The sequence below is a fragment of the Musca autumnalis genome, unplaced genomic scaffold (genome assembly GCF_047663935.1).
Source record: "Musca autumnalis isolate F117 unplaced genomic scaffold, ASM4766393v1 scaffold_2, whole genome shotgun sequence".
Lineage (NCBI taxonomy): Eukaryota > Metazoa > Arthropoda > Insecta > Diptera > Muscidae > Musca > Musca autumnalis.
In genome coordinates, this window is record NW_027411755.1 from 162,647,806 (window position 1) to 162,675,777 (window position 27,972).

At 36.3% G+C, this 27,972-nt stretch overlaps 1 protein-coding gene and 1 long non-coding RNA gene across 2 annotated transcripts in view; one reads left to right on the forward strand and one right to left on the reverse strand.

Moving 5' to 3' along the window:
* LOC141394801 (protein eyes shut-like) overlaps positions 1-27,972 on the forward strand; it is a 423,861-nt gene that overhangs the window by 42,717 nt on the left and 353,172 nt on the right.
* LOC141394803 (uncharacterized) overlaps positions 22,441-27,972 on the reverse strand; it is a 340,204-nt gene continuing 334,672 nt past the window's right edge. Inside the window, exon 5 of the long non-coding RNA XR_012410488.1 lies at positions 22,441-27,214. This is a non-coding gene — a long non-coding RNA (uncharacterized lncRNA). The remainder of the gene's footprint in view (positions 27,215-27,972) is intronic.

Consider the following 27,972-nt stretch of genomic DNA (forward strand, 5'->3'; position numbering starts at 1 on the left):
TAAAAAAATATGTTCGGCAGTTTTTCTCGACGTATCTCAAGCATTTGATAAGGTGTGGCATGCGGGATTAATATGCAAACTAAGTGAATTCTTACCTGAGAACTATATTCAGTTTTTGAAATCATACCTAGAAGACAGATTTTTTCGAGTTAAACTGGAAGATTCATATTCCAAATTGAAAAAAATCAACACAGGAGTGCCTCAAGGGAGTATACTTGGGCCTATTTTATACCTTTTATATACCAAAGATATACCAGAGCCTCAAAATTCGATTGTAGCTACTTTCGCTGATGATACATCCTAACAATAGCAGATTCAGAAAGAGAAGCAAATTGCAACCTGCAGCAAGCCCTTAACAATATAAACTCATGGACAAGAGAATGGAGAATAAAACTAAACCATAACAAATCAGTACATACAAACTTCACAAACAAACGCCTGCAAAATATGCCGGTGTACATAGACGGATTGCAAATACCTTGCTCAAACAATGCAAAGTATCTAGGAATGACACTAGATGCAAAGTTAAAATGGAAGGAGCATGTAAAGAAGAAAACAGAGGGACTCAATATTAAGTGGTCAAAATTAAAAGGTCTACTAGGCAGAAAGTCTACTTTATCAATAGAAAATAAATTATTAATATACAACCAACAGTTAAAACCAATATGGCTCTATGGAATACAACTCTGGGGTTGCACCCAAAAGAATAATATAAATCAGATCCAAACATTCCAAAATAAAGTCCTAAGGAGTATAGTTAACGCCCCTTGGTACGTAAGGAACAGCGATCTACACAAAGACCTTCAGGTAAGAACAGTATCTGAAGAAATTAAACACGTTGCTAGAAAACATGACGCCAGAATCAGAGCTCATGTGAATCCAGAAGCAGTAAACCTCAATAATCAAGAAGGTGTACTACGAAGACTGAACCGGAAGATGCCGTATGATCTCTTAGGATCCTAATTTGTACATATTGTTATTATTATTTACCATATGTATACTTATATACCATAACATGTAGAACACGATAAAAATTGCTTGTTAGTCTTAGTGAACTAGTTGCAGTCAATAAAATAAATAAGAAAAAAAAAGTAATGTTGGCGACTTTTAATGAGTACATTAGTCATGTAAAACTTCTCTACATGTGGTGTCTGAGGACACGCCGTTCGGACTCGGCTCTAAACAGTAGGTTCCATATCATTGAGCTGATATGAATCGGGGTTCACTCTCTGTTTCTTCTGGGATGTTTGTGGAACAATTGTTATATTATTATTAAATCTTGATGTGATAAGGTGGCAGAATCCACAATGTTATTTCTTGCAATAAGTTTATTTGATGTGCTGAAGGCTAATTCCCAGGGATAGCGGTGTAGGGTATCACATGGTCGGCCCGGAACCTCCTATAAGAATTTAGATCACCTAAGCTGACCGGGTCAGAAAGGAACACAAACAAGTAAGATCGGCGTTAAGTTCGGCCGGGCCGAACTTATTATACCCTCCACCACAATTTGTATTGAAGTAAAATGGAATATTTAGTTTCCTTTCGTGTATGAAGAAGACTTAATACTAAATTTCAGCAATTTCGGTAAAACAATGTGAGGCACCATTGTATGGGGGCTATTTCAAAACGTCGATCTATACCGACAAATTTCTGATGGAAAGTTTTTAGACTCAAAGAAGACTAAATACCAAATTTCCTATATTTCGGTAAGAGAATGTGGCTAAAACTTACAAAATACCGAAAATCAAGAAGTACGCTTCTATGGGGATATAGGAAGACGTGGACCTATACTGATAATACTCTTCTGGAATATTTTATAACTCTTGGAAGACGAAATAATGAATTTCAGCCATTTCGGTGGGATATTGACGTTACAATCTTCAGCATTACGAAAATCCGGAGGTACCGTTCCATGGGGGCTATATCGAAACGTGGACCTATACCGACGAATTTTAGTCAGAAATGGGGCAATATGAAAGCGTGGATCTGTACAGACATATTTCTGGCGAACAGTTTTGTATCACATTGAAGACTAAATACCAAATTTCAGCCATTTTGGTGGAATATTGAAGACACAACCTTCAAAATACGAAAAATCGGGAGGTACTTTTCCATGGGGGCTATATGAAGGTGTGGACCGATACCGACAAAATTCTGGGGGAAAGTTTTATACCCATAAAGAAGACTACGTACCAAATTGCAGCCATTTTGGTAGGATAATGAAGTTTAAACTTTAAAAATACCGAAAATCGGGAGATGCCGTTCTATGTATGTATATCAAAACATGTACACGGTGCTCTTGAAATAATTTTAAATGGAAGGTGCTTACACCTCGGAAGTTTTTGCGGATTTTGAAACTACAATGTTTATAGATGAGAAAAATCAAAAAACAAAAAAAATCGCCGGAGCGCTTTTTAAATAAATCGCGATTTAAGTTGAAATTTTTAGTGGTTGTTTAGGTTTTCGCTATTTTGCTTAGAAACCGCAAGTTCTATCAAAATGGGACTAAAACAAATGTTGTAGCTATAAAAATTCTCTACATGATTGACCTTTATGGCATTCTCGTCGGTTTTACCGTTATTGAGATATAGAAGTTCAAATTGGGACAATTCAAATTCAATTCTGTATCGCCCCCTTATAAAACAATGTCATGACTGCAAATTCCCAACTTAAACTTATATATCTAAAAACTGTTACAACTTAGGATAAGTTACTTAAGCCAGTCTTGTAGAGAATTTTCACAACTTTAAGATTTTCTCAGGTCCCATATCGATAAGACTTACCGTATTCAAGTAAAATCGCGAAACCCTAACAAAAAAAACCTAGAAATGTAAACTGAGCTTCTTTATCTCAAAAATGGTACAGGCTGGGAACAAATTATAAACATCATTCCTCTAGAAAATTTTCACAGCTACAACATTTTCTTTAGCTCCATTTCGATTGGACTTGCGGTTTCCAAGCAAAATCGTGAAAACCTAAAAAACACCTAAAAATGTGAATTTTGACCGCGATTTATTTAAAAATCCCAACAGCGATTTTTTCTTGTTTTTGAATTTTTCTCATCTATGAATACAGCTCTTTCAGAATTCACAAAAACTTTCCCTGTGTAAGAGGTTTTCGTCAAAAGTTAGTTAAGGCGCACCCTTCATGACATTGTTTTATAAGGGGGCGATACAGTCAGTGCATTGTCCCAATTTAAACTTCTATATCTCAAAAATGGTAAAAGCTAAGAAAGCACCGTAAAGGTCGATCTTGTAGAGAATTTTCATAGCTACAATATTTTCTTTAGTCCCATTTTGATAGGACTTGCGGTTTCTTATCAAAATGGTGATAACCTAAACAACCCCTACAAATGTCAACTTAAATCGCGATTTATTTAAAAAGCGCTCCGGCGATTTTTTTGTTTTTTGATTTTTCTCATCTACGAACATTGTAGTTTCAGAATCCGCAAAAACTTCTAAGGTGTAAGCACCTTCCATTTAAAATTGTTTCAAGAGCACCGTGTGTACCGATATATCCCATTTTCAATACTAACTATCCTGCAAGTAATAAAAACTTCTGTACCAAAGTTTGACTATCTATATTTAAAATTGCGAGCTGTATCTTGATTTCAACAGACAGACGGACGGACAGACGGACATGGTCAAATCGACATAGAATTTTATGCTGATCAATAATATATATACTTAATAGGGTCTCCGACGAATATTTCGATGTGTTACAAACGGAATGACAAATTTAATTGTACCCTCCATATGATGGAGGGTATAAACACACTCCGGTGCAAAATTTTCTCTCAATTTTTGCGGACGCTAGAGTGATTACAACAGACGGACATGGATGGATCGTCTTAGAATTTTATCCTGATCAAGAATATATATATGTACTTTATAGGGTCGCAAATGATTAGTTCGATGTGTTACAAACGGAATGACAAACGTAATATACCCTCCATACTATGGTGGAGGGTATAAAAAGTTAATAAAAACTTCAAAGTACCTGAAAACGGGCGGTATCTTTATATGGGGGCTATACCAAAACGTGGACGTGGAATTTTTGATAAAATGTTTTTTGACCTACAGAGATCCTAAATGCCAATTTATATCTAATTCGGTCTGCAAATGTGGCGTAAAAACTCAAAATACCTCAAATCGGGAGGTACTGTTATATGGTGGCTATATCAAAACTTGGACCTATATACATACTTTTTTGCAGATATGTTTCGTGGCCTCCAGGAAGTCCAAGTGCCAAATTATAGCTAGTTCGGTCTGCAAATGTGGCGAAGAACGTCAAAATACCTCAAATCCGGAGGTACCGTAATATGGGGGATATACCAAAGATTGGACCGATATAGCCCATCTTCGAACTTGACCTGCCTATGGAAAAAAGCCCTTCGGGTGCAAAATTTCAGCACTCTATCTCAGTTATTGCGAACAATAGAGTGATTACAACAGACGGACGGACGGACATGGCTAGATCGTCTTAGAATTTTATCCTGATCAAGAATATCTAGATGTACTTTATAGGGTCGCAAATGATTAGTTCGTTGTGTTACAAACGGAATGACAAACTTAATAATATACCCTCCATACTATGGTGGAGGGTATACAAATATTTGCGGTATTATGCCAAAACACTCTTTTATACGACATCTGTGCTGCGACTTCGACATATTATATGTCTGGTTAGTTTTTAAATCCAATAAATATATCTACCATATGCTTCCAGTACCACCTCTGTCCAAAAAAATACCATCTTCGTTTTGGGTCAACTTTTTGTATAAGGGGACAAATTCTATTATCATTCGACCTGGCGATCAAGTACATTTGTATACCCTCAGCATTTATGCTAACGAGGGTTATACACTTTCATACGAGCAAAATGTGCCTCATCGAAATAATGGTTTTAGACCCCAACTATGTTTGGACAAAATGTGTTTCAGACAATTTGGAGTTGATTTAGCCATGTCCATCCGTCTGTCTGGCTGGCTGGAGCCCACGATAACCCTCGAACGGATAAACCGATTCGGTTCAAATTTTGGCTCTCACAATATTTTGCCCAAACTTAGTCTAAGTTTGAAGATGGGCTATATCGGCCTTCCGGTACATCCCCCACAAAAGTTCGAAAATGTTCGGAAAATTTGTGCACACGATAACTCTTGAAGGGAGTAACCGATTTGGTCCATGCTTGCACATCGTGAAATTTCTACCAGACTTAAATGAGGTTCCAATATTGACGAAATTGGTCCACTCCTTCGGGTACCTCCCACACAAAATTTAGGAAAAGTTCAGTTTAGGACCTGCACTCAAATCAATTGGACAACAACTTGTATTCACTGTCCCCTATACGACGGTACAAGTTTCATCAGGGGCAAGTCTATACTTCCTGAGAAAATAGCCTGAAAGGTACAAAAAACTCCTATGATACCGTGTGTAGTGGTTGGAGCCCAAGATAACTTCTTTCGTAATATTTTGTACAAACTTGGTTTAAGTTCGAAGATAAGCCATATCGGTCCACTTCTTCAGGTACCTCCCCCACAAAAGTTCAAAAATGTTCAGAAAAATTTTGCGCACAATAATTCTTGAAGGGAGTGACCGATTTGGTACATATTTAACACGTCCTAATATATCTACCAGATATAGATCAGGTTCGAATATTGACTATATGTGTCCACTCCTTCGGTACCTCCCACACAAAATTTCGGATAAATTCGCTTTAAGACCTGCTCTCGAATCACTTTGATTTTTATTCAAGCAACTTACATTCGTTGCCTCAATTACGACAGTAAAGTTTTTTTTATGGACAAGTCCATACTTGTTGGTAAAACAGCCCGATAGTTGTAAAAACACCTGTGGCACCTTATGTAATGGCTAGAGAGCTCGAACCGAATAATGCGGTCATCGACTATTTGGATATCGTAATATTTCTTCGAATATTATATGAAATTCGAAGGTGTTGCTTATAGGTCCACTCCTTCCGTTACCTCCCGACAATATTCGCTAAAATAGTAAGCGCGATATCTCATAAACGAAGCTACCGATATGGTCTAAACTATGGATCTCTAAATATTTTTCCAAACTTAGTTTATGTTCAAATGTGAGCCCTATCGATCCAATCCTTGGGGTACGACCCACACAAATGTTCAACATTTTTGTGTGGGTAAGGGTTTGTTTGTGGATTCTTTGGAAATTTTTTCCGAAGGTTTTCCTATTGGCCCTGTTTACAGCGATATTATGTTTATCGTTGACATGTATGGTATGCCTTATCTATCGATATCCCCCGCAAATTTTTTTATCAAATCCCTATTTCTGTCGGTTCATACGCCCAAAATTTTTAAAACCCACCTTAAATACACAAGTTTTTTTATTAATTGTCTCGCTTTAGAGTTAAGCTTGATGATCGAAAATTTTTTGCAAGTGAAAAAGGAAAGCCAAGGGCTCGAACCCACACAGTCACCAAATTACGTGATCTGGTATCGCTATTAGTTGAGTAGCAAGTTTTTGTTTTTGTGGGAAGAAGTGTTTAAATCCACACAGGCAAAGCCGACTGATACTTTTTTAATTGTTTTAAGTAATATAAGTCGACGAAAAATATTCGATTTTAGAACACCAAAATCAATTCCAATTTTTTTTTTTTTTTTGCAAAATTTTTATGAAAAGTTGATTTTTTCCTTTCCTATCGATGTTATGTATCGGAGGGTTTTGTATAGATTTATCGATATAAAGCCTTTATTTAACATCCTTTGATAACCTCTGAGAGATCTGCTTAATAGTCTAAGTGTGATATAGGCATCTGAGTTGCAAATGTTATGAACAGCACTGTATGTAATATCGGCAGGTATCGCTCAAGTGGGGCTAACCCTAGCTTATATTCACAATATATTGTACGCAAGATTTATATCAACTACCTGCTAACATTTAGAAGATGGTTGGCAGAAAGTTTGATCAGATTCTTCTGGAATTCATTCCGGCAATCTTTTAGCGGGTTGTATTTGTTTTTGTTGTTGTTGTTTTGTACAGGGCATTATTACTGAAATTTTTGATTTGGTTGTATATTATTTTCATATACACTTCCTACATAACTTTGACGAACATAAATGTCACGTATAATATTATGGGTATTGGCAAACACAACTCATGTCCAGGTTTTACCATGTTTAACTAAAAAAAGACAACAAAGAAAACCATTTTATGTGGAAGATCTTTAGACACACTCTTTCGTGATTCATTTGATCTTCCTGGAGAATCGCGAATTACCCTTACGCGATAGAAAATATTTGCTGAGCTTGAAACCCAAAATACAACTTTACAGCCGAATCGGTTGAAAAAACATTTACTACGCAGGGGCAGCAGTTCATGACGGCTACAGTAAAACACATTAAAAGTTATTAATAAAGTTCCGGTGTCAATAGTGTCAAATTATTTGTCTTAAAAATACGCTGGTCATAAACCACTGTCTTTGATGAAAATATGCACATTTTACAGTCTTGTTGGTTCTTTCTTAGTCCATTAATTCCCCTATTGTCGTCGTCGTTGCCCTTTATACCTTAAAACATTATATAATGTATTTTCCGCATAGTAATTAATGTTTTTTGTTTTCGTTTTTTCACAAAATTTCTTAACAAAATTTCAGCTAAAACTTTTAGAAGATTTTCTTTGGCCTAAAACTAATTTAGGGAGAAAGAAAAATTCAAATATACTAGTATGTATGTATGGATGTTGAGGACAAAACGGAAAACGTAAAATATGAAAACTTTTTAATTTAAAGTTGGACTTCCGTTTTTTTGCTAGTTATTTCTTTTTCCATTATGTCGTTGTTTTATTGTTATGAATCAAATTAATGTTTAAAACAGGGATATGTTAATATTTCTAATTATAAATAACAAATGGTGCGGAAACAAAAAAAAACCAAACTTTTTGATACAAACTTCTTGAGAGAAAGTTTTGAAGTGCTTGAAAAAAACATGATTTTATGTAGGGCGCTTATGACGAATTTATTTTTAAGAGATTTGACAAAATTTCATTGGAATTGGTGTTAGAATAAATAAATTAGTGACAAGTACCTTCGGATATTGTCACACGCCTCCTAAAAAGGCATGCGGAAAAAACAACGAAAATATACAAAAGCTGAATTTGTCAATTTTTTGTAAATTGGAAATAAAATGTAAATTCATAAGTTTTCAGGAGACCTTAAATTGTTCAATATTAAGAAAAAAAACGAGGGTATATTGGCATTTATTTAATATTCGATAAAAGAGCAAATTTACTCATTTTCGAACACATGAAAACACAAACGATGTACAAAGCGATAACTTTAATATGTGGAAACATAAATATGTACACCCTCCACAGGTGAAAAACTCCCTAAAGGTGGCAAGTTCTCATGACTTATTACGTTATGTTATGCTCATCTATATATCTCATCTTCAATACTTCCCAAACAAATTTATGTAATTTTCAAATGCACTTGGTGCATCATTTTAAATTGATAAAATGAAATACTCGTATGTAAAATGTTTCCTAAGTAAATGCCATTTTGTTTTAAGTGTCATATTCATATGTTTTCTCCTTCCATTTCTTATGAAATGTCTTCATGTCTTGGCTTCTTAGTCTTCAATGACAGAAAACGGTAAAAGCAACCACTCAAGTACCACCACAACCAACGACATATGCAGATTAAACGTGACACAGGGGAAATAATCTGCAATACACCAAGTAAATGGATAAATGACCCATAAGAAGAAAATGAGAAAAATGTATCAATTGATACAAGTGGTGCAAACATGAGGTAAAGTGGGATCAGGTGAATAAAAATAAGTTATAAAAGAAACCGTTTATGTTTTTCGTAGCAATGATGAAGTACACACACGTTAGTCTTCATAAAAAATATATATTCAAAATTAACTTTCTGCCCGATTTGAGGTATTTGGTGCACCAAACACACAAATTCTGTCCGATTTCGGTGAAATTTAAAACGTGTGACTTAATTTGGTCTAGAAATACAAGTCTTCTCTCAGAAGATATACTGGTCTTCTCACAAAAATCTACTGATCTCCTCATCTTGTCTTTTGTGAAATGTCATCTTTGTCTTCTATTAAAGGACCTGTTGGACTCCCATGAAGGACATTGTGGTCGCTATGGGAAATCTTACTGACATAAAATAGAAGTCAACGTCTGGGGGTAGAAAATTGATGTTGGGAATGAAAGCGCCTATTAAATATATTAAAATCTCAAAAGGACCCATAGAAGAAGTTTCTGAGTTATGACGTAAAGATTTTTTATTGACCCCCAATAATGCTTGAGTAAGTAGCTTTATATCTTTGTTTGGCGATACTGTTTCATTATTTTGAGATAAAACGTTTTCAGATAAATGGAATGAATAATCCTTTGTAGATTATTTTGTGCTTTTAGCTCAGTTCCTTCCATGTCCTTCTTGTTCTTGAACTGAAAAATGAACACAAGATCAGATTTTATTCATGAAAAATATCTACAGAAATGTTCCTCCGAAAATGTTGGTAAGGACATCAAAATCGATCGATTTTAAGGGGTTATGGTCACTTAAAAATTTTACAAAATCGAACATTTTTATTAGCTTATTTAAAAAAAAAAATCATTCTGATTTGTATGTATCATCGAAGTTTGAAACCCAGTTTTCTCAAAATTACTATTTGGAATGTAGGGCCCACTGTAGCTCGAAAATGGATGATTCGATCTTCATATGTTTTTGTGGGATTATTATACATATTAAAAGTTTGTACTTAAGCGAGAGACTTTTTAAAAAAATTCGTAAAAACTAACACTTTTTTAGTTAAAATCTAAATGTTGATTTTGACAGATCACAATTTTTTTGAAAGTGGATATTTTTTAATTTTGTTTCGCTTAAGTACAAATTTATTGGTTCTTAATGATCCCACAAAAAAGTATGCTGATCGGTTTATTCGTTTTCGAGCTACAGTGGGTACCGCAAACTGCTTTAGTAAAAAAACAGTGTTTCGAAGGCGGCCATTTGTCAAGACACTGTGCAATATTCCAAAAAAAATCCAAAAGTAGCTGATAGTGCGATCTATCAGAAAATGTAATTTTTCGTGCTCAATAAGTGGCCATAAGCCCTTAACTTTCAAATATTTGTTGTCCTTTTATGACCAAAACCGTAATTTTATTAAAGCCATAAATTGAAATGTTGTCATTTTCTGTCCACCATTTCCGTAAAATCTGATATTTTTTTACAAACTCGATCGATGAATGACTAGATTTTGATGTCCTTGTTAAGCCCACACAAAATATATATATATATGACAATCGAATTATTAGCTAGAGTAGGCACCCCAATATTTTGTTGCTGTTTTCCAATGTAAGATTCAGTAGAAACAATATAGATATGGATTTTATTTCATATTTATCTTCTGAAGATAACAGCGTGTTTTTGTAAAAAGTTTTTGCCCATTCGTTCGTCGATTTTATGAACGAAGACACAATTTGGTTTCCATAGCGGTTGACGTTTGTATTCGTGTGACAAACAAATGAAAGCTTTTTATTTTCGTAATTTTTTGGTTTTCGTAACAAAATTCAGACGAACGAATACGTCAAAAATAAACGAATGGAAAAGACCCATCGTTTTGAATGAAAATTAAATAATTTGAGTAATAAATGGCACAAAACACACGAAAACTGGAAGGGAATGCAATTTTATTTATTTCCATAGAAGCACACGCGTATATGTACATTTGATTACATTTTTTTCTTATTTTTTGTTACATTTTACGTGCAGATGCGTATGCAAAATTCACAAAATAAGTATAATGGAAACCCTGAAATATAAAAGCTTTTATGAAATAGACGAAAGCTTTCAGATAAAAACTAATGGTTCGTAAAATTTTACAAGAACCAAATTTTTAACGTATACGTTTTAGTACGAACGGTTCGTGTGACAGGCAAGCATTTTTACAAAAACACCCTGTAAGTATTATATTCGAACGGATGTCTTTTCTAAAGAATATGTTAGGAAAAACCAATAGATTAGCCTATATGGGCCCAAATATACGAAAAAGTTAAAATTTGTGCACATTTTATTAGTTTTCAGCAGCACAGGCATTTACACTTGGAGTCGACCCGGAGTCGGAGTCGTGAAAAAATTGGTCTGTAGTCGGAGTCGACCCAAAAATACCTCGACTCCGAAAACCTGGTTTGAATATAGCTCCCATATATATTGTCTCCCGATTTGAAGTATTTGGTCCACCAAACACGCTACGTATGTCCGATTTTGATGAAATTTGTTTGACGGAATTTGGTCTAGAAATAAGTTTGCCAAATTATGTTGAAATCGGTTTAGTTTTGGATATACATGGCTGCATATATATTTTCACCCGATTTGAGGTCTTTGGTTCACCAAACACGCTACGTATGTCCGATTTTTATGAAATTTGAAATGTTTGACGGAATTTGGTCTAGAAATAAGTTTGCCAAACTATATTGAAATCGCTTCAGATTTGGATATATGTTGCTCCCATATATATTTTCACCCGATTTGAAGTCTTTGGTTCAACATACACGCAAATTCTGTCAGATTTTGATGAAACTTGAAACGCGCTACGGAATTTGGTCTGGAAATAATTTTGCCAAATTATAATTGAAATCGGTTCAGATTTGGATATAGCTCCCATATATATTTTCACCCGATTTGAGGTCTTTGATTCAACATACACGCAAATTCTGTACGATTTTGGCGGAATTTGGTCTGGAAATAAGTATGCCAAATTATATTGAAATCGGTTCAGATTTGGAAATAGCTCCCATATATATTTTCACCCGATTTGAAGTCTTTGGTCCACCAAACACGCTACGTATGTCCGATTTTGATGAAATTTGAAATGATTGACGGAATTTAGTCTAGAAATAAGTTTGCCAAATTATATTGAAATCGGTTCTGATTTGGATATAGGTTCTATATATATTTTACCTGATTTGAGGCTACGGAATTTGGTCTGGAAATAAGTTTGCCAAATTATATTGAAATCGGTTCAGATTTGGGAAATAAGTTTGCAAATTATATTGAAATCGGTTCAGATTTGGGTATAGCTCCCATATATATTTTCACCCGATTTGAGGTCTTTGGTCCACGAAACACACTACGTATGTCCGATTTTGATTAAATTTGTTTGACGGAATTTGGTCTAGAAATAAGTTTGCCAAATTATGTTGAAATCGGCTCAGAATGGATATACATAGCTGCATATCACCAATATTTTTGAAAATTTAACATAGCTGAAGCCAAGGTTTACCCTTTTAGAACACGCGACTCGTGATTGTATATTATACAAATTAAATACTTTTGGATGAAATGAAATGTTTTTGGACGTGGCAAAAAATATTGGCCTTAAAAGATAATTTGCGAGGAAGCTGTGGCTATATTTATGTTAAAAAATTGGTGAAAATGGGTTGAAGCCACCATGCCTTTTTTTGTCATCTCTCCATTTGTGAGTAAACCACACTTCTCTCGATTCGTACTGGCAATTTTTTTCTTAACCTACATATCAAAAATCGTTGATGTAGCGCGAAAAAAAAATATCCTTTTTTTCTGAAATGGAATATGAAATAATTGACAATATTCCTGATATATATTTTCACCCGATTTAAGGTCTTTGGTTCACCAAACACGCTACGTATGTCCGATTTTGATGAAATTGGAAATGTTTGACGGAATTTGGTCTAGAAAAAAATTTGCCAAATTATATTGAAATCGGTTCAGATTTGAATATACATATCTCCCATATATATTTTCACCCGATTTGAAGTCTTTGGTTCACCATACACGCAATTTCTGTCAGATTTTGATAAAACTTGAAACGCGTTACGGAATTTGGTCTAGAAATAAGTTTGCCAAAAATTGGTTCAGATTTTGTCTTTGGTCCAGCAAACACGCTACGCATATACGATTTTGATGAAATTGAAATGATTGACGGAATTTGGTCTAGAAATAAGTTTACCAAATTATATTGAAATCGGTACAGATTTGGATATAGCTACCGTAATGGTTTTAATCGTAACTTTTTACACCCTCAACAACAAGCTGTATTGAAGTAAATAGGGACAAATGAGGCGCTCAGCGCCAAAGCGGCATAAACCACATGTTAAAAAATCAAACAGGCTATAAAGATCCATCCGGAACCTTTTGTATTACGAATTAACCTCCTACGTTGCTCAAGCCGTATAGTCGTCAGTTTCAGTTTTACCGAAGAAACAGGCGACCATTTACTACGAAGTGCTTCTTAAATAAACAAATTTCGTTAGATTTGGCTCGCATTCAAAGATCCAAACGGAGCTGGATCTAACGAAAAAAACCCCAGTGTTCCGGCCAGGTATTAATGCAATATCAAATTTTAGTTGGTGGAAAAAAACCCAAGAATGTCTCTATCTCACGGTATAAAACGTGGCGATATTGCATTATCCGTTCACGCACCGCTTAATTTTTTTTGTTTTTTGGCACAACGGCCGTTTTTGGACGACAGTTACGACCTTCGTTTTTTTTAGATAGTGTCGACCACGATTGGATTTATTAAACTAGTTTTTCATGGTTCTACTGGATGGTCCTTTATGAACATACTAAGATTTAATTTGATCGATCCACTCTTGCCGTGATTATCCACGTCGAAATTTGTGAAAATCATCGGAAGAAAATTTTCACCAGTAAATTCATTTATTTGCAAAGTGATTTTTTCGTGTACGAGGGCAGTTCGGAAACTTCTTAGCCTAGCACAAAAAGCGCGGTATAAACAGAAAAAAGTTAAGTGTTTTGGAAACTTCCATCTCTGTTATGAACACATGTTAAATTTTGTTTCGATCTGGCAACTCCTTCATATAGAAACAGGTGTTCAAAAAAGACGCATCCGCAATTTTTTTACAATGGAAAAATTAGAAATGCCTGCTGTCATTAAATATTTACATAAAAAAGGTTTATCGGGACAAGAAATGCATAATGATATGGTGAATGTGTTACGTGAAAGTGCTCCTTCATATGCAACAGTAAAAAATTGGGTTGCTGAATTTAAACGTGGTCGTACAAGCATTGAAGATGAACCACGTAGTGGACGTCCAAAAACAGCAACAACAATAGAAACTGTAGCCAAAGTGCATGATATGGTATTAAATGATCGACGAATAAAAGTGCGTGAAATTGCTAATATCATGGGCATCTCAAATGATCGAGTCTATTTAATTTTGCATGAAGAACTACAGATGAAAAATCTTTCTGCAAGATGGGTGCCGCATTTGTTAACAGTCGATCAAAAACGCATAAGAATGAAAATTTCTCAAGCTTGTTTGGATCGTTTTAAGCGAAATAAAATGAATTTTAAGCGTCGTCTCATAACTGTTGATGAGACATGGATCCACCACTATACTCCAGAGACAAAAGAACAATCCACACAATGGACTGAAGCTGGAGGAAGTGCCCCAAACCACACCATACACACACACACCACAACAGCAACCACTGTAGGTCGCAACAATTTTGTTGTTAGTTAACTGACAAACCAAACAACTACAGTGCGTTTGGTGTCGAAAAAACAAAGTGTTTGGCTGTATAGTTCGCAACTACAAATGTTTAATTTCTTTACTATATAAGTGCGGCATCCAATACAGTGTTCACCAACAACTACAAATGCAACCGCTCCGTTTGTGTTGGGCACACACACGAGACTATCTATCCCTCTCTAGATCAGAGTGAGGCAGAGAAAATTTTTGGGTCTCTCTTGTGCTCTCAATGAGCGTAAATTTGTTGTTGTTCACAAGGTGTTAGCATCTACACAGGCTGTGAGCGATAACAAATTTACGCTCACTTAGAGCACATGGGCTCTCTTGTGAGTCACAATGCCTACCCTTGCTCAAGATAAACATCGTGTGAGTTATGTAAATTAAAACACATTCATATTTTTAATATTCAATTTGAAATTTCTTTTTTCTTAAAACTTTACAAACAGACGATTTCAACTCCAAACTAGAACTGACTGTGATGAGAGAAAGATCAATGCTTAAATCTAATTTCTTATAACTAGGAATAGCGGTTTTAAGATAAAGAGAGATTAATTACAAAAACAAATATGTTTTGGAATGTAGTGAAAGAGATAATTGAAAGTAATGATGATAAATGAAATTAAAAGCAACATAAATAATAAGTTATAAAAAAGAATATTTGATGAATTATGATAACATTGAATAAAGTACAGTGAATGACAAAATTGACAACAAATTATTATTGAAATACATAACTTGTGCGTTGATTCATTGCTAAAACAAAGAATATGATCGGTGGTGAGAGTAACGTGCAAACTCACCACAATTGAGATTGTGTGTGTGTTCACACAGACACGGCTCGCGAGCCCAGTGGTGATTAATACTGATCTAATGTCTTAACCTAGTGCTTAACAGCTGCGTTTGTGTTGGGCACACACACGATATTATCTATCCCTCTCTAGATAAACATCGTGTGCGTTGATTCATTGCTAAAACAAAGAAGATGATCGGTGGTGAGAGTAACGTTCAAACTCACCACAATTGAGATTGTGTGTGTTCACACAGACACGGCTCGCGAGCCCAGTGGTGATTAACACTGTGATAGACCCAATATGTATGTACATAAGGTTCGTATTGTTCTGCTATGTTCACAAGACGATAACAACTACAGTGAAAATCATTAGAAGAAACGGTAAGTTACAATAATACAAAATAAAAGAATTAATAAAAGTAGCAACATTTCTCTCTGGTTTGGTTGGTGTTGTGTGGTGATTGTTAATCCCAATAATAACAAATACAACAACTCGTCAAAATTGTTTTTTTTTCAATCTCTCAGAAAAAACAGTATTTTTTTTTTTTTGCTTTATGAAAGGCGTTCGCAAATTTAAATCGAGTCCAAATATGAGCCCTATCGGTCCACATCTTTGGGTACCTCCCCCACAAAAGTTCAGAATTTTTTGCTGAAATGGTGCGCACGATAACTCTCGAAGGTAGTAACTGATTTGATCCATACTTTGCACGTCGTAATATTTCTTCGAGGTATAGATCAGGTTCGAATATGGACTTCGGGTACCTCCCACACAAAATTTCGGAGAAGTGCAGTTTAAGACCTGTAAAATACCCTGTGGCCAGCATGTGTAGTGGCTGGTCGAGCCACCGCACCACACGACAACTCTCGAACCGAATACTTCGTTTGTCTGAAACCCAACTAAATACATACGTTTTGGAGAAAAAAGTGTTTCAATTTTGCCGATTTTGCCGAAACTTTACACATCGTAAAATTTCTTCCAAACATACATCAAGTTCCTCGAAGTTCTATATCGGACAAAACCTTCGGTTACCTTCCTCACAAATGTTCAAATATTCGCTTAAATGCAGTTAAGAGGTTTTTGTTGATAGTTTTGAAATTTTGACCGAAGGTATATGCTTAAGTTTATGCTTAAGTTTATGCTTTCCGACAAAGTGGTTTAAAAAAATTATACGGTGACTAACAAACATGGCTGGTGGGCGCTAGAAGCAGCGATGTTGTGATTAGCATTGCTTTAACGCAAAACCCGAGCAAATACTGCAACGAAAGCATGTAATTATGTTGTGTCCTCATGTCGATGGTCCACTGAAGACACGATGCACGCTTTTTCAGATGTCAGAGCGGTATACTTACAGTTTTGAATATTTTTCCATCGCGTTGAACTTATATTCGCAGACCACACTGGCACAGAATAGCTCACCACAGACCGACCCCTCGCGTTACGTGTTGTCAACCAGTTTTTTTGTCTGCAACCCAAATGATGCCGACTTGTAACATGAGGACTTTGTTCCAACATCTCAGACTGTCGCAGATAGCGGTGGCATGCGTGAACGGCATGAACATGGTCTCAAATTTGGCACCTTGAATCTTAGGGTAGTTAGTGATCGGAATTCTGCTACCATCTACAATGACACTTAGCTCAGTGACCACCGCTTTGTGTTGTAAAGAGTGTCCGTAGATTTAGTGACGGATATTTAAATACTCCTCGCTTGGAACAAGTTGGATCAGTCAAATAGGAGTTCAGCCTTTTACAAGTATCAAAAGGGAAGGTACCCGACGCCAATATCGTACAATAATCCACATACTTAACGATCTCAATACCATTTGAGGGGGTGGAATACAGGAGTGGTAGAGGTAAAACAGTTCCAGATATTGGGGAGCATCCTGTTTCACTCTACGCGACTGGGACTTCTGTACGACTCACCTTTTCTGACATACTTGCCTAGCTTTAATAGCCGGACCATCCTGCCCATTTCAAAGACTTCGGGCACCTTGTGGATGTCTTGGTACAGGTTGAGAACATTGGTGGGAAAGTCAACTCCCATTAGGGGTAAACGCTTTCGATATTTTAGGGTTGCTGATGGCATTCATAAATTGCGGTGATTCCTCCTCGGCAGGAAAATATTAAATGGGATGTAGTACTCTTTTCTTCGTTTTGTCACTCCCGGGGAGCTCGACTAATTCTAGTTTAAAATAACTTGCGCTCCTCTTCAGTTTAGTCAGAGTAACTCTGCTAACTCCAAGTGTCAATTACCTGACTGTGGGGTCACTTGGGCTGGGGTTGGATCAACGAGGCACATCGTACTCATTTGCCGCCGTCTCTAATTGGAAATTTTGTTTCACTTCGAGTATTCGACCAATAGGCATTTTACAAGCGGATACAGCAGTAATTATGTCTCGGAACATCCTCTCTGCTATCCGAACATCAGAAGAATTGGTCAGATTTCTAAAGCGGCGTTTAGTGAACTCTTTGATTGATGAAAATGCAGAGTTCAGAGAGAAATCGGGCGGTCTGCTGATGTAGACAATTATGAGGAGATGGAATGACCCAAGAGAAACGACGCGTTGCCAGGTAACGTCATTTGTCAAACCAGGTGACACGATGGTTATATCTAGCGAACTGTGAAACTCTGCGCTTATTCTGGTAGGGGCGTCCTCATTGACAGGACAAAACGACTAAAAAAAGCCACTATTTCCTCGATCTTACCTCGGAATGCATTGCAATTAAATTACAAAAAGGCTGCATTTTCAGGGATTGGAAGAGCAACGGCTGTTGTTGCATGCTACTTAGGGCTGGCACCATGGTTATATCTGGCGAAATTTTAGGATTGGCAAAATGTAGAGTTATAAATCTGCTCAGCCATCACCATATCGCTCTGGTCATTGCAGAGGATCGAATGCCACAACTCATGATGAGTATTAAAGTCCCCCAAGACCAGTCGGTTATGAACTTCCAAAAGCGGGCCTATAATTTAAAGTGCAGTTATTTATCGACGGGATATATACGTTAAGAAACTACCTTGAGAGTTCCACACCTGTCTGACATACCACGCACGGTCATAAGAGCCAGACTCAAGTGAGATAAGTATGTATTGAACAGGCTGATACGATAGCTAATCCCACACCTCCACTTCTGGTGCGATCCTTCTACAGTACGATGTAACCATCACAACGCTATAAGCTCCTGGTATCCCGCAGCTATGGTAAAGTTGTCACACAGCCAATTTAAAAAAAATATATACTGAATGTATACCAAATAATGTCAAGGAAGCAGCAAAATGTCTGGGTCAGCCCATTAATTCGTCATTACCAACTCCTCCTTTGACAAGAACCCCACCTTCGGCTAATTCTGGATAAGAGTTAAGGGAGGCTTATCGATATCTACTATATTTTTGTCGACAATAAGTAGCTCATTTATGTCTAATTTGGTTCTCCTTGAGGGTCATAAGGCTTTGATAGTATAAGGATCCGAAGAATGCGTAAGATAGTGGTTGAATTGTGCGGAGAAAATTCTTGGAAAAAATTACGTGAGAACCTGAGTTAACGGTAAATATACATACATAAATATATATTCCCACCACATACCTGAAGGGACATGGGAGACTTCTCTCATATCAATGAGCGCACGCCGGTTCATATTAGCTCAATGATATGGAAACTTCTGTTTATTTTGTAGAGAAGCTTTTCGTGGCTGAAATACTCAGGAAATGTAAGCCAGCATTGCACTGAGGAGATTTACAACCGCCGAAAAGTTTGATGTTCTGGTCAGTTATTAAACCGCAGACCTTCTGGGTGTAAGGCGGTGAATCCCGTAGTTTATGAATCACATAAAGTGATAAATGTCAAAGTGGAAATATGAACGTACCTTCGGCTTATTCGTGCTTTGGTAGTTGGTATTAGAAAAATTAAAGCTGTTGGAGAGATGTCTTGGGTTGTTGTTGTAGCAGCTTCTACATGTATGTGTGTGTCTTCATTTCATTGACTCGGCTCTGTCTCCAACTCAAAGTTCAGAAAGGACGCCACATGGATAAGATTAGTCCAAAGTGAGAGTTGAATTAGATGAGTCGGCTTGACTGGCCAGTTAAAAAGGCGCTGCGTAATATGCGGACCTGTGCCGCATGATGGGCAGATGTTCTGCATACTATCAATCCTGGCACAGTAAGACTTAAGGCGGCTGCAACAACCAGGTCTTAGTTGCGCCAACACGACTCTCGTTTGCCTTGGCAGCTATTGTTCCTCCGCTGCCACGGATGGTGGTTGATCATCGAGGACAACATTCACACTATAGGCTCCTAAAGCCTCAGCGACCGCAGCATCAGTGTGAATATATCTCACACCTGCTTGATAAGAACGTTGATTTAGGGGTTCTTTTGTATCTCTGGTTCTCCCTCTCCAGATCACTAAAATCCTCCCTAACTTGCTTGGGGGCTCGGCCATATCCATCAGGTGGTGATTCGGATGGTCTTGACTATAACATTCAAGCAAATATTGCATCGACAACATCTTGTTGTGTCGATGCAACGGCAGGAATATGGTCTCCTCATTCAAATGGTCCAATGAAGACATGACACGTATCGCTTACGTTAGCAAACCACGCTGGCGCCCCATAGCTTACCACAGACCGACCTATTGCATTGTATGTGGTTAACAAGGTCTCTTTATCCGCACCCCAAGTGCTGCCTTGTTCCTGTTTCTCATCCTATCGGAGATCGAATGCTAGCATTACTGTTCTGTGGCACGGTTTGTTCTGGTTGAGTCCTCGGCCAATATATGTGGAAATGGCGTGTGGTGCTGTTGTGGTACTATGCTGCTTCCAGAACCCGTGTTTCTGACACGTTTTGATGCTGGAGAGGAGTAACGCCTCAAGTATCTTTGCTACTGGCAATAGAAGTGAGATCGGCCAGTATGATTCATCCTTGCCTGGTTTCAGCATCGGGACCACCCTGCCCATAGGTTGAGGACCTTACTTAAATACTCGACACCCTGGTTATCCAGCTGTTTTAGCATCACTATTGAAATTCCGTCAGGTCCAAACGCTTTGGTCATGCGCCTCGGATAGCATCTGCAACATCGTAACTTGTGCTGGTTCCTCCTTGGCTGGAGGATATCGTAAACAATGCAAAACCCTACTCTTCGACCGGTCGCTATATCATTCCTCCTACCTGGGTTGGATAGCGCCTTAACCGTTGTCAATAATTTTCTACAACCGGTTCCAATATGGGATATGAAGGGTCACCAAGTCACGTCATTAGTCAGACCAGGTGACACCATGGATAAGTCAGGTGAACTATGGCAGTCTCCTCTAATCCTGGTGAGTGCGTCCTCATTCACGGTGAAAAATGTGGAGCTATCTATTTGCTCTGACCATTCCCTAGAACTAAATGTCATCACTAATGATTCGCAATAAAATCACCTAGAATCAGCCGGTTATCACCTTCCAACAGTGGGCAGATGTATGGCGAATAACGCGCGGCACAGCTACTTATCCACGGGATATACACATTCAGCAGTTATATCTCGGCGGTCCCACACCTCACCGCTACCCCCATACACCCCAAGTATGGGTCTTTAGAGTCTATCTCAGGCGAGATAGGTCTGTACTGGACAGATTGGTCTGTACTGGAAATGCACCCATTCACGGCATCCGTTGCATCCCACCGACACCGACTTATGGTGGATGAGACGGTGACAAACGGAGCAAAACCATGGTCCGGAGTTACTCTCAATCCCGGCACGGTTCAAAAGAATCCGTATCATGCATTCCGGGACGTATATATCTCAAAATAAAAATAAAGACGAACACGAACATGTAGTTGCTGAAGTGAGGGTCCTGGCCCAAAAAATGTTTCTTTGGGTCAGCCCGGTACAGAGAACCAGCCGGGATTGCATTTGTGTCTTGGGTAGTCACTTTTTGGTGGCTCAACTCTCGCCGCGCAAAGTATTGTGCGATGCCAAACGGTAAATTCAGTGTCGTAAAAACCTGTTATTTACTGATTTTTAGAAAGTCAAATTTATCGAGTTCCATCGATTGGAGGCGATAGGTCAAAATCTATTAGGATAATTTGGTCCCAAAAAAGCTCTTATATTTTTTAGCTGTGGGAAATTTTCAGTGCTAAGCTCAATAAGCAATTTTAATATTTTACTATTTTTAAATTTTTATTTTTTATTGTCGTTACTTACTGTGCCCCAACCCTGATATTATTCTTAACAAATAGCAATTTATCACAGTTCGACATAAACTTGATCCGAGACATAAATCAAAACTGAGGTAATTTATCAATTTTATGATTTACTTGTGAAGAGTTTTACACAACAAAAAAACAAGGAAAAATTTTATGAACGGAAGGGAGGAGTAAACCAATTGAAAAAGAGTAAATCCAAGGCAAGACAACAACAACAATTGTTGTTGTAAGTAATTGAACTAAAGATGACGACAATACCTTCGACGCTGTACATTCAAGTATTACTTTTCTTTATTAATTTCCCTTAAGAGTATCAAAAATACTTGACAGACCATTTGTTTGTACAAAAGAAACTGAAATAAAAAGAGAAGAAAAACAAAACAAAATTACACAACAAGTTGTTGTAATATTACAAATGAGACCCTAGAAAATGAATTGCAAGTTTCGTTGTTGGTTAAAAAATGGTAGACAAAAAAATGAATGAATGGTTAGCTGCAGTCTGTCATTGTCTTAATCTGCAATATACAAATGTTACAACATACATAAAGATATCAAATAACTGGAATGGAACTTTATTTAGGTTAGTAATGTCATTTACCAAGCAAGCAAGCAATGTCCTCATTGTCGGCATTAGCTCCTTGAAATTTTATATTCCACCCACCAGCAACAGCAGCACCAAACATGCTTTAGACTTTTCATTTTATATTCCATTCATTTTTTTCATTCTTTAGACCATCATAGCCATCTTTGCCAGACAATCAGAAGACAACCGACCATCACCCACTCTCCCAAAAAAAAATTAAAACGTTTTCATTTTCTCGGTACATTCTTTCCTTGGGCATATTTAAACACTGACACTGGAACGTCACCTAGTGCTGGCAACCAACAGCTCTTCTTCTCTGTTCTTTTTGGTATGATATTTAAAAGAAGTCTTGTGACTTCATTTTTCTTTTCGGTTTTTTTTTTTTTTGTTTTTTCATTCGTTTTATTTTAACAAAGTATCATGTCTTTGCATAAGAGATTATTCTTAAGAAATTCAACAAAATGAAATAAATAAAATTGAGGAAAAAAGAAGGTGGAAAAATGTTAAGTCTGAAATGGTAAATATATACTTTTGTAGAGACGACAAGAACAGAGAGTCACTGAAAACACACACTTTATGCCTTTCAGCAATGGCCAATAATAAATAAAGAACCAAAAAACGGAAATATTTCATTAAACTGAAACGGACAATTCAATTTGCATCATAAATTGAATATCCTCTTCGGTGACACAGATCTGAATTGAATAAACAATTTTTATTTGATTTAAAATATTAGGTAAACACAATTTAGATTAACTATACACTTGATTTGGCGGTTTATTAGTGACAACATCCTTTGAGGTGAGTGATTGGATAGCCTTTGGTGTTGGAATTGTTTATTTTATATGGAAACTTTTCCACTACAGTATAATCTCGATAATCCGGATACTACATGTTTTGGCGGTGAATCCGTACACCACCATCGAATTATCCGAATTACCGAGTAATTACAAAAACATATAATTTTGTACGGAATGGACTTTTACTATATAATCACCTGACATATAAAGTAAACAAATGTATATTAAGCAAATATTATGGGTTGCGACCATTTTAAGATCGAGAGCAGCTTCCCTGGCTACCAAATTAACGTCTTATATTCCTCCAGCGTAATTTAGGTCACATTTGTGGATTATTTTGTTGCTGTTTGCCCTATTGATATTTTTTCTATATTTTTCAATGCATTTGGTGCAGAAACTTTTTCGCGATAAAGAAAAAATGACACCGTATTTCATAGTAGTTGTTCATGCTCTACTCGGTGCTATTTTTGTACATACCCTGAAAAAAATGGAAGTAGTGAAATGTGGACCAGTTCTTCAAACGGGGTCGTGAAAAAGGCACTCCATTCCTCACATTTTAGCCGCATTTGGATGCAATCCAAAGAATCACATCCATGTCACATTTTAACAACATCCGCATGCAGTTCAACGGAGTCGTGAAAAAGGCACTTCAATTCATCACAATTTAAAAGCATCCGGATGCAGTCCAAACGCAGTCGTGAAAGAGCCATTCCGTTCGCAAAATTTAATTAGCAGTTGTTAGAGATCCATACAAGTACATAAATCATTTTGTACATCTCTACAGGCAGCGGCATAAAATTCCCAAAAAATTTAACATTTCCAAAATTTTGTTATAAAATAAAATTATAGCGAACATTTTTGCGTTAACTCACGATAAGAAATTTTCCCAATGGAGTGCTCTTGGAATACATGTCGAAAACTTAGCTGGTGATAGGAAGACAATATCAAACCCATTTGGCAGATGAAGCAAAAACAGTTCAGCTTGGATTAAATGGAGAGCGGAGGAAACATGCATGTTTGCGATTGAATTCCATGGAGAATTTTCATAATTTGTGTTCATGGTAGACCAATAAAAGGTAAATGCAATACCCAGCTGACTGATCTGGACAGTAATGTTAGTGTCAAATTCCATACGACATCTTATATATATAAAAATGGTGTAAAAAATGTATAGTAATTCATAAAATGAGAACGGCTAGGCCGATTTCTGTAAAAATTTTTGTCAGTTATTCGTATTTTCGAGGAGAAGGTCTTTACGGAATTTTGGAAAATCTGTCTGGAAAAGTCGGAAAATTGGAAAAATCGACAATTGAGTTTTTGTATGAAATTTTATTCCTTAATAGCGAGACGAAGTTCGCCGGGTCCGCTAGTTTTATATATTTATTTCTATGTTCAATGTATATTAGGGATATATATTTTTTGAAGAACAAATGTATTCATCAGAAAAAAAACTATTTCCCATCAAGACTTCTTCATTGACATGTAACCTCCTCCAGGCCCCACAACGTGCCGCTCACAAAACACCGCTTTTGGAGGCTCGATAACATTTGTTAATATGTGTGGTATTCTGTTAAATTTGAAAAAAACTAAAGCCCTAATAAACATGGGCTTTTTGATTTCAAAAGGGAAAGATTCAACACCTTCTCCTTTTTCAATGATTTTCCAGCAACCCTAAACATTTTTGCAAGAATTCTACTTTCTGCGAGAAATTAGGCATTTGGTGAATTGATATGGAAACATTCAAATTAAAAATCTAAAAAGTTTTCATTGATGTTTTCCAAAATATTCAATCAAATGTGAAAAATATTAGTTTTATAAATTCCAATAATTTACAGACATTACAAACAAAAACAAATTTCTATGTGGTTGTTGTTGTGTTGTATTTGTTGTAGTATTTACTTTACCAGGGGCTGGATTCTCGTTCTATGAAAACTTGAAATGAAAAATATTTGCCTTATAAAATTTTTCATTTGAGATATATTTTTTCATTTATAAAACTATTCATTTAAAATTTTCATAAAACAAGAATTGAGCCCCTGCACAGTGGATCCACATGTATGGAGAAAGTGGCCAAAAATATTTAGAGTGTAATAATAAAGCCAATGCGCCAGTTACAGCTTTGTGCTGCTGCGAAGAGTGGTTTAAGAAACCACGAGCGTAACATTCTCCCCTCTTTCCCCTCTGGAGGGGGTTTACGGTAAGAATTGTTTTATGCTGTTAATACAAAATGGCATGAACAAAGGTCCCGATTGTCTTATGATGCAAAAAAGGCTTGGGAAAACAAAACAATCTCCAAAACAACATAAAATCCAACCAATTTAGCGGATTAAAAAATCAACATTTTTGTCTGAAAATTGGTAAAATTTTTAATAATGATCTTATAGCGTTCTTCCTGGAAGGCACGTACCGCCAACGTAAGACAAATTTGGAAGATGATTTCTTCATCTTGCCACTGATGCCAATTATGTTAATGTACGTGGTCAGATAACGGAATTATATGCTAATATATCCATAGATACCCTATTCTAGGGCAGCTTTAGTGAGCGACCCACCATTTATAGTCTGGCACTAGATGGCAGCTGATTTTTAAACTGAATAATCTTAAGCCCATGAACTACTTTGGAAAATTATTCCCGAGCTGGGCACTGGTGGTCATCATGACTAAAACCTTAGGTCAAATTTAAATATATCATCGAATTGGAATTACAAAATACACTAAGAAAATATGCAGCTAACTAGAATCCCACAACACGCTAAAACGCTATTTTTTAATGAAAATTAAGCTATTTCCTCCTCCTTCAAAATCCACTGTAATATTTTGCTATATGTATTAGTTTCGCGATATTTTGAATATATTTACTTGCACTTAAAATATAGGGTATACTCACAACAAAAAATTGTATTCAAATGTTCCGTCTTTTTAAGATATTCTTAAGAAGATCGCGTTCGAATGAAAAAAAACTAATATATTTTTAAAAAGGTCCATGTCATAACTGTCAGAGTTGCCAGATGTTGTAACAAAATTTTGACATTCATTTTTTTATTTTTGGCCAATGGGTGGGTCCACTGTGCCCTGGTTTGTTCTACCATGATTTGTGTTAATGTAATAAAGTTCTTAATATTTTTGTTTTACATAAATAATAAACGCATTTTATTTCTTCTGGGATATTTTGCAATGGCTTGCACACATTCCGCAGAATGCCTGTATCGAAACACATGCTTTGGACTGCGTCCAATTCTACCCCAAAGGGTTAGTTAAAATGCAATGCAAAAGGGATAGTTAAAATGCAGTGCCAAAGGGTCAGTTAAAATGCCGTGCCAAAAGGATAGTTAAAACGAAGTCCAATGGAGTGCCTCTTTCCGGGGCCACGCTCTTGTAAAAAGAATGGGACATGAGCCTCTTATAATTCGCGAGAGAACTTCAGAATTCAAATGCACTCATCTCATTATGGAGAATATTAAGCGATTTCTATGAACATCGCCAAATGACTTCATCTCGCCGACGAAACCGAATAATACATAATGTAATTTAAATCTATTGGTTGCATAATTACTAGAATGCAATACAACAATCCTTATTTACCGGTGATTTTGAATGTCAAAGAAAGGAAATAAAGGTACGTTTGTTTTAAATTCATTGAAATACCTATATAAGGACTCTACTCGTTTCCTCGTTTAGATATAAATCCCCATGAAACCTAACCTATTAATCCCAACGCTTTAAATGATTTATATACTTCTAGGTGTAATATCCTTGGAATACATTACATGCCCCCAAGGGACTTACTTACTAATCAGAGTTCTAATGACCTAATTCCATCAGAGGAAAGGACCACTCAACATCAATTTTTTCAGGGAAATTGACTACACAACCCTAAGTTTTAAATACTGTAGCTTATCATAGCGAGTCATCAATGGTTAAGCGATAGGAAAGTTATTTGACAGATTCAGATAGTTAATTCCATATTGACTGTATAACCGAGTTGACTGTGGCTATCTAGTAAGTCGAGATTTGGACCGAAAACTTTAAAAACTTAAATTTTCTTATTTATACACCTATTGCAATTGTTACGAACGAAAACGTTAATAAGAATCTAATGCTGAAGATAGGAAAAAATATTGATGTCCGGATTATCGAGGTAAGAAGCATATGTGATGTCCGGTTTATCGAGTCTACAATGTAAAAATTCTAATGTCCGGATTTCCGCATTGTCCGGATTAACGAGTGTCCGGATTATCGAGACTACACTGTATTTCTTCAACTCAAAATCTGCATACACTGTAAAGACTTATACTGAATTTTCTATTACTCACCAAGTTAATTAATTTCAAATCTGAAATATGAAAAAAAAATAAAATTAGGATAATATTTTTTTGAAAATCTTACTAATAAAAGGGGTCTGAAATATTTACAAATGCTTAAAATATGGTTCCTACCAGGGATGTGCATAAAAGGGGGTGGGGCAGGTTTCTGTACTGAAAAATGAACTTTTTTTTATTTTCAAAATTTTTGTTTGAATACTTTTTTAAGGAAACTTCTGGCAAAGTCTGAATTACTTACGTCTTATCATTCCATTATCAACAACACCAACCTGGCAAAGAAACTAGAAAATTCACCTTTCTAACGATGTAAAGTAGATTGCCGTAGGTGGTCAAACAACGAAGATATCACAATAGTCAAAAATAAAACAACTTTTCATTTTTGCGATTTTAATTATAATAACGAGTATCACAGCTTTGGTTGAGTAGAAAATCCATATTTACAATGATGCAAAGTAGTTTGGCTTAGGTGGCCAAATAACGGAGATATCACAGCAGTCGTTAGTACATTCCATTTTTCCCTTCATTTCTCCCTAAAACAAATGTTTAGAAGTTAAAAGGGTAGTGTACAGGGGTAGTGGTGTAGGGTATTCTGGCTATAGCCTTTGCTCATTGTTTTTTATATATTTTTTTTTAAGTATAAGCGTAAAATTTTTTTAACAAATTTGATTTTTCGCGAATTTTTGCATTTGTTTTTTTTTTTGCTCATCGCAAAGGGTGCAAATTTAGTTAACCGTAATAGGTTATAACAGCTTACTATATTAAACCGCGA